This window comes from Chinchilla lanigera, unplaced genomic scaffold (assembly GCF_000276665.1).
Source record: "Chinchilla lanigera isolate Chin_1 unplaced genomic scaffold, ChiLan1.0 scaffold00075, whole genome shotgun sequence".
NCBI classification, from domain to species: Eukaryota; Metazoa; Chordata; class Mammalia; order Rodentia; family Chinchillidae; genus Chinchilla; species Chinchilla lanigera.
In genome coordinates, this window is record NW_004955476.1 from 1,972,376 (window position 1) to 1,983,051 (window position 10,676).

A 10,676-nucleotide genomic window follows, 5' to 3' on the forward strand; every position below is an offset into this window, starting at 1 on the left:
TGTTTAGTGTCTGAAAAAACAGAGACGCTATCCTTAGGAAACCCCCTGGATATTGTAAGGCAAATAGGTTTTTCTGTTTGGATCATCTACTACAGAGGTAATAACTAAACTTAAAAGTTTCTTAGCAAAATACCCTTTTGAGCTAGCTTCAGAGGGAGGAGTGGCATGCAATTTGACAAGATTACATCCTGGCAAACATCTGAGGTGGGTAGGGGGCAGCTTCAGTGGAACTGGGAAATTGGAAATGAAGATGTGCTGTTAAAGATGTTGCTTCTTATGCATTACGTAGTGCTCTATATGTGTCTCTCCTCCCTCCCCTTTCCCTAGAAGAATCTGGGTGTTGTGTTTCTTGATTGAAGATTGTATTTTTTCCATTTACACATTTGTTCCGAGAAATGTCAAGCTATAAAACATAACCAATTCCTTCTACAAGGTTTTATTAGTGCCCATCTATGTGTCTGGATTTGTTCTTCGTTATTTCCACTTTCACTTTTAAGGGCCACACTTTCATGCTTTTGTACACTTTGTCCTATCTACTTGGAATTTTCTCCGGGTTTTGACTTTTGAAGAAAACTGCCTTCTTCCTTAAACAGTCGATTCACACTTTACCTTTTCATGGAGGACTTTCCCAGTTCCCTGAGCATTCACACACGCTCCTCCCAGTCTGTCCCTCTTGCAAGCCATTCTTGCCTCCAGACCAACACTTGGCATATTTGTCGCATCTTCTCTTACGTCGCTGTCTCCTCCACGAGACTGTGATTCCCGGTAAGGCAGAGCTAATATTTCCCTTACTTTTGTTGCTTTACAAGTGTTTGCTATACCGGGAGCACTCTGTAAATGGATGTCCAATACTGCTGTTCATATTTATGTCATTTATTTTTCTAAGGTTCTTTTACTTCCTATCCACATGACATGTAATTTTTGCCTCTACTGAATAATCTTTATATAATTATTTCCTTCACTTTATATCCCCATGATGTGTAATTTTTACCTCTACTGAACAATCTTCATATAATTATATATAAACTCTTGCTGAGAACCAAAGAAAGACACAAAGATTGGTAGAACTCCACTGCAGCACAGAAATGCTGCATTTACTGGATTTATTTCCTCATTGTGTATTTAATTGAACTGAAGAGCTATTGATCTGAGTCTGAAGTTTGATTGGAAACAACTCCCACGGTGTCACCCTTCGTAACGACAATGAAGATCTAGGAGGCAGAGTTGGTGTTGGATCTACTAACATTGGCATTTTTTTAAAAAAAACAATGAAACTCTTTGCTCCTAAGTTAGAAGAAGCTTAAAGTTATCACACATTTTGAATTCCTGGTCACCCTGAAATATGTGTCAGATCTCAGTCTGACTCCCTAGTTAAATGGGCTCATGGCGTTACATTGTCTATGGCTGGTGTTAGGCTTAGAAACTGTCCCCACCCCAGTGGGGATTTGACTGGTCTTACGGTGACCACCACCTTCCCTAAAGGGAAGTGGGTGGAAACTTAGAGCCTAAGACATAGGGTAGCAAAATAATGGCAAAAAGCTAAATGATTAGGCAGTAAAGAGTATCTGAGTTTGGGTTTTCTTAGAAGCAGACTGAGAAAAGCATTTTGGTGCATAGATTTGTATTCCTGAGCAGAGGAAGTACTAATACCGGGAGAAAGGAGGGAGGAATGGCAGTGTCTGTTGAGGTGGGATGCTTGGTGCTTCACTGTGGCCCTAAGCCAGGAAACACTCGTTATGTACTGCGAGATGCTGGACCACTAAGTGAGAACTTCAAAGAAGACATTTTAGAGCCATTTTCATGATCTTAAATTCCTCATCCACTTCGAACATACGGAAAATTCAAGAGAGTGTAGTTAGGATTTTTTGAGGAGAATTTACTGGGAAAGATCTGTCCTGGTCCTGTGGTCTTTCCTCCTCTGATGCAAGTGCACCAGCACCTTCACTCTCGCCAGACCTGGAGTGCGACAGTCTGATCACGCAAAAGGCGTGAAATGTGTCCTCTGTAGTTCGGTGACAGAAGGAACAGGAACCTGCGTCTCTCTTGAGGAAACCTGGAGAGCTGGACTGACAAGCTGGTGAGCTGCTTCAGGAAAAAGCAAAGGCGAGGTGCTACTGTGAGGGCGGCGGGCTGCCTCCTCCAAAGTGCTGCCGGAGTGATGGTGCAAAGGCAAGAAGAAACACTGAAACAACACCCAGGATTTGGAGGAAGATTTATTTATGTCCACAGGCACTGATAGGGAATATCAGGCCCAGAATATCAGGTCCTGATCTCTGGCTCTAGGATTTATATGGGATAAGCAAGCAGGAAGTACAAAGGCGGAATGGCTTGTACTTGGGGATTGATTTATACAATGTGTATCACAGTGACCAGCTGTGCATCATAGTGACCAGCCGTTTCTAAGAGACGGGAACACCTACAACTGGAACAGGAACTATTACCTGGGCAACTAAGAAACTGAAACGTACTCGCTGGCAGAGGACACTTTCTGTTACATTTCCCCCTCTTTCAGTCTCCCTGGCAAATCTTTATAGGGCATATTACATGTGATCCTTTGAGACAAGGCCCAACTGGAAGCAGTAAAATTAGGGTTGTCAGTGATCGTAGGATGGGCCCTAGCCAAGCTCCCCAAGATTGTCTTACTACCATGGGTTTTCCTAAGTTGTCTGTGGGAAGAGACAGAATTGAAGCCTCTCTTCACTGTAAAATTACTCTGGCCAGGGAGTGAGGGAGTTAATCTGTGTTAGGAGAGTGTCCAGTATGCTTTGGATGCTCATCAGATCTTGGTCAAGTGTTTGATTGTTTCATTTCCTTGATTTGAATATATGCAAATTGGTACTTTACCTATCTCCATAGACTTTATGCAAGTTCAGAGCTGATGTACAACCTTTCAATGTATATTTGTCCAACAGCACCAATGCAGTCCACAGGTGTTAGAAAACTCTAAAACTATCCCCTGTGTCTGAAATCAGCTTCAACGAACCTGGAACATTATATTTGCAATGTGAAAATAGTGGCTTATTCTTATCACATAATATTCTCTGACACTCGGACCCTGGTGAGCACTATAAGCTGTGTCTGACAGTTTTTTTTTTTTCCAATAAACTACATCATTATTGTGTTCATTTCACACTAGCTCATTGTGGACATGTTAACAAGGTAATAGGCAAGTGATAGTTTTATGTTCTGCTGGTAATTACACTTGACAGGCAGTATTGCAAGCTGCCTCAAGAAACAGAAAGATTACCGTCCATGCGAATGCGTCAGGAAGATGAGAATGTCTTCATTAGCTGTCCCTCTGTACAGACAAAGGAGCCAAAGATGATGTGGCAGGTAATGTGGATATTCAAACATGACTTGTTAGCAGCACGGAGAATCCTGAGGTGTTTTATTTTTCATGCACATTCTCCTATAGTCTTGGGACAAATCATGCAGAATGTCCCTCTGGCTAACCGCTTAGATGTACATATTCTTATCCTTTGCTATCCCTTATCTCACTGCCACTCCTTGAGAAAGAGGGTTTCCAATTGCTGGAAAATTATTTGTCTACTGGCTACAAACCCAGCCCTCAAATATGTATGTAGCAGAGGCAGAGTCCTCATCTGCTCCAGAAAAATAATATTTTGTCTTGTGGGTTATTGAGAATCCTCTCTTTTTTCATTGACACACTTTTGGTGGATGAATTTTAACTTAGACCCATGTTTGATCTAAAAATGTTTTAAAAATTAGTCAGCATTCACAAAATATCAAGACAGATCTTAACAGTAATTTCTCTTTCAGAAGAGGAGAATTAAAAATGGAAGTTAATTCATTCTTCCTCTAGCAGATGTATTAATATTTTCCATCAATTTCTCAAGTTGCTAAGTGGATGGATGTTACAGTATTAAGGGCTGCACATATTCTTTAATTGAAGGCAAAATTTAAAAATCCTCTACACTTTATTGAGCAGAAGCTCAATAAGGGATCGTAATAAACTGTGTTCAGTTATCATGAGGTCAAGGAATAAAGTATTGCTAATTATAAAATTGGTATGCTAGTTCTTAGACATTGTAAAACATGAATTTGGGTGAATAATTGTATTTTGGGTTAAATAAAGTGAAATGCTATTTGATTTTATCTTATTTGGATTGATCTAACATTCTGAAATAGTGCATTTACACTAATAATAATGATCATAAAAATATCCAGTGTTCAAATTACATGTATGTAATCTTCAGAGAACTTGATGAGGAAGATATTAAAGTCATTTATATAAGAGGTATCTGAGGCAGAGAGAGAATAAACAGTTTGCCAAAACTTTACTAGCTATCCACAAAGGTGTCAGAATTATAGATCAAGTTGTCTGGTGGCTTTTCATTCCCAAACCTTACTGCCTCAAAGGAAAAGTTCATTTACAAACAATCAGGAGTTAATTTGCGTTTCTATCAAGCCTAGATGTATATGTAGCTTAAAAAACTGAACAGTTCTAGAAGGCTTTATAAAAAGATGAGTCCCCTGATAACCCTTCCCTGTGTCCTCTCCCTAGAGGAAACCGCTTTTAATTCCATCAGCAAACCCTCCTGATGCTTTTCTCCCTGTCTCTGAGCAGCATGTCTCTTGCTACTTCATTACATTTTTCACATTAACTTCCACCTTATAAGGAGGCCATTTGTCTGTCTTTCACCTCGCCATGTCACTTGTTGCTGGATGGGTATTCTGCGCTTGTGCTGTGATAACTGTATACATGCTGTTATCAACCTGAATCGTAAAATATACTGTTTCTGATTTTCTGTATTGTACAACTCCGTTCCTCTTGTCATCAGTACTCATCTGGTTTATTCATCTTATTTCTCAGTTTTCTGGGGATTTATTATAATTTATTCCAATCTGTCACTTGTTGTATAAATGCCCTCTACTGCATTAAAACTTTCCTGTTCTTGAAAACACACTCTCCCCACAGCTTGACAGACTTCTGGACTCGCTGCGTAGCTCAGGTCCTGGGGACCTCTTGTCACAATTTTGGGGGCATCCTATTGCCTCTCCTTATAGTGGGAACGCCAGGGTTTGCATCCTTTGGTTACTGTTTCTTGGTTTACTGTTCTGTCTTGGTAGAACGTGTTCTTCATTCATTCCAGTTATACTAGAAAAGGTACAGGAGAGAAAATGCTTTGAGATCTTGGAACTGTTAGTAAATGAGTTAGTGTTTACAAATTACATAGGAAGCTATCTAGCACATGGTATGCCAAATATGTTTCCAAAGTACTTCAACCTTTACTTTTGCCTGGTAATTTGATTAGATATTTTAGTTCACAAATCGTTCTTTCCTCAGGATTTTAAAGACATTATTGCACTGTTTTCTACCATGGAATTTGAGAAATCCAGTGCCTTTCTGGCTTTTTAAACTTTGCTTTGAAACTTATAATTTATAATTTAAATGTAATAATGACCTGGGTATAGTTCTTTCATGGATTCTCATGGCATTCAGTGAGACTTTACAATCAAGATAGTTGTAACTTTTAAGTCTATGCATGTTCTTGCATTATATCTTTGTTGATTTTTCTGTATTCTCCTTCTTGTTTTCCCTCCCTTGTCTTTTTCTGACTCTCCTGTTTTGATGCCAGACTTCTCAGTTCTCTACCTTTATTTTCTGTTTTGCAGGCATATATCACCTTCATTTACAATCTGGAAATATCATGCACTTCATCTTCCAGTTCTTTAATTAACTTTTCACGTCTGCTGTCCTCTTTTTTATTGCAACATGTTTTCTTCTCTTCCTGTATTTTTTTCATAGCATACTCTTTGTGTCACAGCTGTGATATCCTGTCTCTCTTAGGGCATAATGAAAATGAATAAAGTGATAATAATAAGGAAATATTCTCTTAATGGGCCTCCTGTAACTCCCTTGCATGTGTCTGTTAATTTGCTGCAGCTTCTTTCTTTTATATTAGAAACCTCCCACAAATGTTGGAACCTATTTTTTGTTAACACTTAAAAGCTTGGAAATAAAACACTGATCAAATCTCAGTGCACATTAAGTGACTGTTGAACATGGAATTGAATCTACATCCTTCTCTTGAGAAACACCTAATTGTAAATATCTTTCCAGTAATTTAATATTATTTTGTTGGTCTTTTTAAGAAAATACTATTCAAAACTGGTTCCAACATAAATCCATCTTCTAGGATTCTGAATGCCATATAAGCTTTCACTTATGTTCCTTTTATTCAGTTTGGAATCTTACTCAGATATGCCTGATATTTTCCAGTGCAGAACATGAATCTTTGATTAGGCAGGTGGAGGGGCAGTTACCAAGCTGGAAAGGCTGGGGTGTAGAATTGAGTGCATCTCCAGTTCTTAGGCAGAGTTTCAGCCCACGTGTACCTGCATCCTTTGGAGCAATACGAATTGCTTCTTGACTTGTTTTTTATTGAGTTGGATTTAGCTTTCTCTCCTTCCCTTCCCTTCCCTTCCCTTCCCTTCCCTTCCCTTCCCTTTTCTTCCTTCCCTCTTCTTCTTTTCTTTCCTTTTTTATTTTTAATCTGAGAAGGCAGTCATCACTCTTTCATCTTCTTTCCACTCTCCAAATTTTATTAATGTCTCTATAATTCTAATGACCTTTTTAGGTTTACAAACTTTAAAAAAATGGAAAAAAAGTAAATATAACTTTATTGAGATTTCAACAAGGAAGAGAAGCAAGCATATTCTTTCATTCAAACATCTTTACTTAGAAATGTATTTGTAGCTATTTTTAGGGTTTTTTTTCTTCCATAATTTTCAGTTTATTTCTTAAAGTCTACCATAGTGGTAGTGGTGGCTTGTGTGTGTGCGTGTGTGTGTGTGCATGTGTGCAAATTTGAGTTATTCTTTCTTTTTTTCTCAGGAATGGGTGGGAAGGGGACACCATGGAGACACATAAAGCACACAAGAAGAAAAGTAGCATGATGTAAGGAAAAGAGCACAAGCCTCAGCAGAAGAGACCCAGGGCTGGATCTACTTTACCGGGATTATGAATTTTGGACTAAGTAAAGTGGAGAATGTTTGAGGAAATGCAGGGCATACAGTTGCCCGAGTTGGTGTTGACCACTGTGAAATGTGCATGTGTGTACTGCACTAAAAACTGAGAGAGCTTTTCATACAGACAGAGCGTTGTCCACTTACATTCCACTCGTCATCAGTGCAGAGAGGTTCTCTTTCCTCATCGTGTTTAAACGGAAAGCCACCCAGACATAGGAGAATTGAAGAAAAATATAATAATGAAGAAAAATATAATAATAATTACAATCATATAAAAATAGGTCTTGGAAGGCTATAATCCTGCTAGACAGAGCAAATTTAAAATGGTGTATTCATAGTTCCTGGGTATTGAAAACTATTGAATAGAGATATTCGTGTTCCTGTAAAGTTTGATTAGAGCAGAAGGTGTAAGATAAACACTTTCCAACTGACAGGCTTCACCTAATTTCTTTTGAGAAAGACTAACTTTGCTGCTTCAATATCCCTTTCATGACCAGATTATGTATTCCTCACTTCATCCTCCTAAAAAAACATAAGTAACATGATAATGTTAATGAATAACCTGACAATATTAATTCTACCATCACTGAAGTATCTTTTCTGTGTGGTTATTCTCTTGAAAACCATACCAAAGAAACAGTTCTTCATATGAAAATGCAAGTGGGAGTAGCTTTGTCAAAAAGGGCTTCTACAGCAGATTTGCTATTGTATGCATAGTGTGCGTTCTCTTTTGGAAGCAGCGAGGCCAGTTCTGTAACTCTTTAGCTCTGGCTTGCCGCAGTCCTTTGCCAACTGGCCGCTCTTCCGTGGTTATTAAATTGTGGTGGCGTGGCAGGTGAGACATTGCTTTAATGATGAAGTAGAGAAAATGGAGCCATTTGAGACTCAGTGTATTAATTCCTTTAGAAAAAATGGAAATGACATCCATAATTGGTTTTCTAGGACTTCAAGTAGGTTTTAAAAGCTTTCTTAAAAAGTATGAGTGTGTTTTAAAATTTCTCCTTACATTATGGCAAAGCTTTGGTAGACACTGGTCATGGGTCTTGAAACTTTATGGTTTCTCTGTTTTTTCTTTTTTAAGGTAATATCTTTCAGAGCCCTTTATTTTTATTTCATAGCTCTTTAATGTTCCTCTGTTGTCCTCAGGGTGTCATATAAATTCCTTCATTTGCCATTCAAAGCCCTCTATTCTCTGACCCGAATACGCTTTGCCATTTGTCTGCTAGTATTTTCCTACAGAAATCCTTCCTTTCAGCCAAATAGGAATGCTTGGTGTATTCCACAGTCTTTTGGAAAGTCTCTTCCCTCCTCCGGATTTAGTGCTACTAGCCTTTCTTTAAGCCTGGATTAAAATCCCATTTGTAAGCATCCTAACTCAGGGACACAGTTGTTCCATCCTCTGCACCTCTGAATCCTGACCTGACCACCCAGAAGCAGTTTACCATCAACTGACCATGCACATTCCGTCTAAATATCTTTCATTTAACCCTTCCTGAAACATAGAGTTGTGTATTTCTTTCTCTGCACTTTTTTTCTGTCTTTTTTTTTTTTTTTGTTGTTGTTGTTTTTCCAGTACCGAGAATCGAACTCACGACCTTGCACTTGCCAGGCAGGCGATGTGCAGCTGAGCTAAATCCTCAGCCCCTGCACTCTTTTTTTCTGACATTAAAAGATCTATATCTTTTTTCCTTACTGTCTTCTACTTACTGTGCATCTAGTATATTTATTCTCTTCTGTCTACTCTCACTGGAATGTAAGTTACAAAGGGAGTCAGGAAGTTTGCAAAGGTTATCAGGGTTTCACACAGCAGCCTGCTGGACTCTCTGGAGCTGATGTTCTGGACCACTAATGAAGACGGCTTCATGGAGTTTGGCAATGATTCCCTTTTTATTATTTCTAATTTTACTTCCTTGTCAACAGGGCTTGACAGTGTGGACTGCTCACTCCTTGGATCTTTCACTTCTCTTATATTCTATGACACCCTTTTCTCTCTCCTCTCCTGAACCCTAGCTCATTTCTTTCCTAGTCATCTTCCTTGGACACTTCCTATATTGATGGTCCCAAGTTTGTCATCATCAGTGTACTATGTTTTGTCCTTAGCAGCATGATGTCACACTATCACAATCGGTGATAACATCACCAAGCACGAGAGCTACTTATGTATTCATAAGTGCTGTGATAAGCACTTGTGTATGACTTGAAATTAATTAGGCTCACTCCAAGTGACTGCCATGAGGAAATCATACTCATTGATTTACACTGCAATAATGTGTGCCCGTTTATGTGTAGCGAGGTGGCATTTGAGTTCTCTGGAAAAGAATTGCTCATAATTCATAGCCCATTTTACATTTTCTGAAAATTCATGGTCTATAGTTTTTGATATATCATTAATAGTTATAGCAATTTTGAAATATGATAGCCTGTGCACTGTGGATTTATAGTTGTATTTGTTTCCTTGACTTTACATATTTCATAAGAGAGATGAAGAAAAATATGTGTGCATCTATATCCTTCCATCACAGAAATGAAAGTGAGGCTATAGTTATCATATTTAAGTCAAAATCAAAGTCATCATACAAATGATATATGGAACAATGCTATTTATATTAACATGCAAATATAAATACTATGTGATATATGTAATATCTGTGTCTATATATTTATATATTTTTTGTGGTCCTAGGGATTGAACGAGAGCCTCATGCATGCTAGGTAAGGGCTCTACCAATGAGATAATTAAGTACATTTCATCAATCATTTGCTAGTAAAAAGCCTGTGTGAATATTATCTATGAAACATTCTGGGAGCTCATAGCTTTATTTGGCTGACTCCTTTTGTGAGTGGTGTGTGTGTGTGTGTGTGTGTGTGTGTGTGTGTGTGTGTGTTTAGTTTTCATTACAATCTGAATATGATCCTGGAGTGGTGTCTCCTATGAATGGCATTGATCATCTATCACAGAAAAAGACAAGTTAAGCATTCCTGCCCTGGGCTATTTTCTATACTTACGTGTGCTTAACTCTCTCCCTTACTTGATGGCTCTTGAATCTATATTATCACCCATGATCCTTTCTGTGGAACTGCACACACATTTGTGCACCTACCCACCAGGCATCATTATGTGGATGCCATCTGAGCCTCCAGAAGCACAGTGTATCTGAGATTTAATTCATTTTCAATCTGTTTTCACCTGTTTTCCCTTTACTTCAGTTGTGCATTTCCATTAGTTGTAGCACCATCATCTTGTCTGTTAAATGCATTGAGAATAATGTTTAGTGTCCCTAGGTCGGTAGCCTAGTGCTGTTCATCTACTAAATATCCCTAAAAGTGTTTACAATTTTTTCCTTTTTCACTCTCTTCACCCTTATGCAGCTCCTCCTCATTCCTGTTGAGATCTTTCACAGCCCAGTGGCTTTCAAATTTTATTATGCATTTTAAAAATTTTTTATTCTCTTTTAAAAAAAAGAAAAAAAATCCTTAATGGTTAGGTCCCAATTCCAGCAATTCTGATTCAATAAATTTAGAGATAGTCTCATAAAGTTGAAGTATTAATCAGGTGTGTTTCTGAGAAAGTCTTAATTTCACCTCTAAAAGAGAAAATAGGGGCTGGGGATTTAGCTCAGCGGCAAAGCGCCTGCCTGGCAAGCTCAAGGTCGTGAGTTCGGTTCCTGGTACCGGAGAAAAAC

At 38.5% G+C, this 10,676-nt stretch overlaps 1 protein-coding gene across 2 annotated transcripts in view; it reads left to right on the forward strand.

Annotated features, from left to right (window-relative positions):
• Nell1 (neural EGFL like 1) overlaps positions 1-10,676 on the forward strand; it is a gene marked incomplete at its 5' end in the record, with an annotated part of 791,721 nt that overhangs the window by 527,142 nt on the left and 253,903 nt on the right.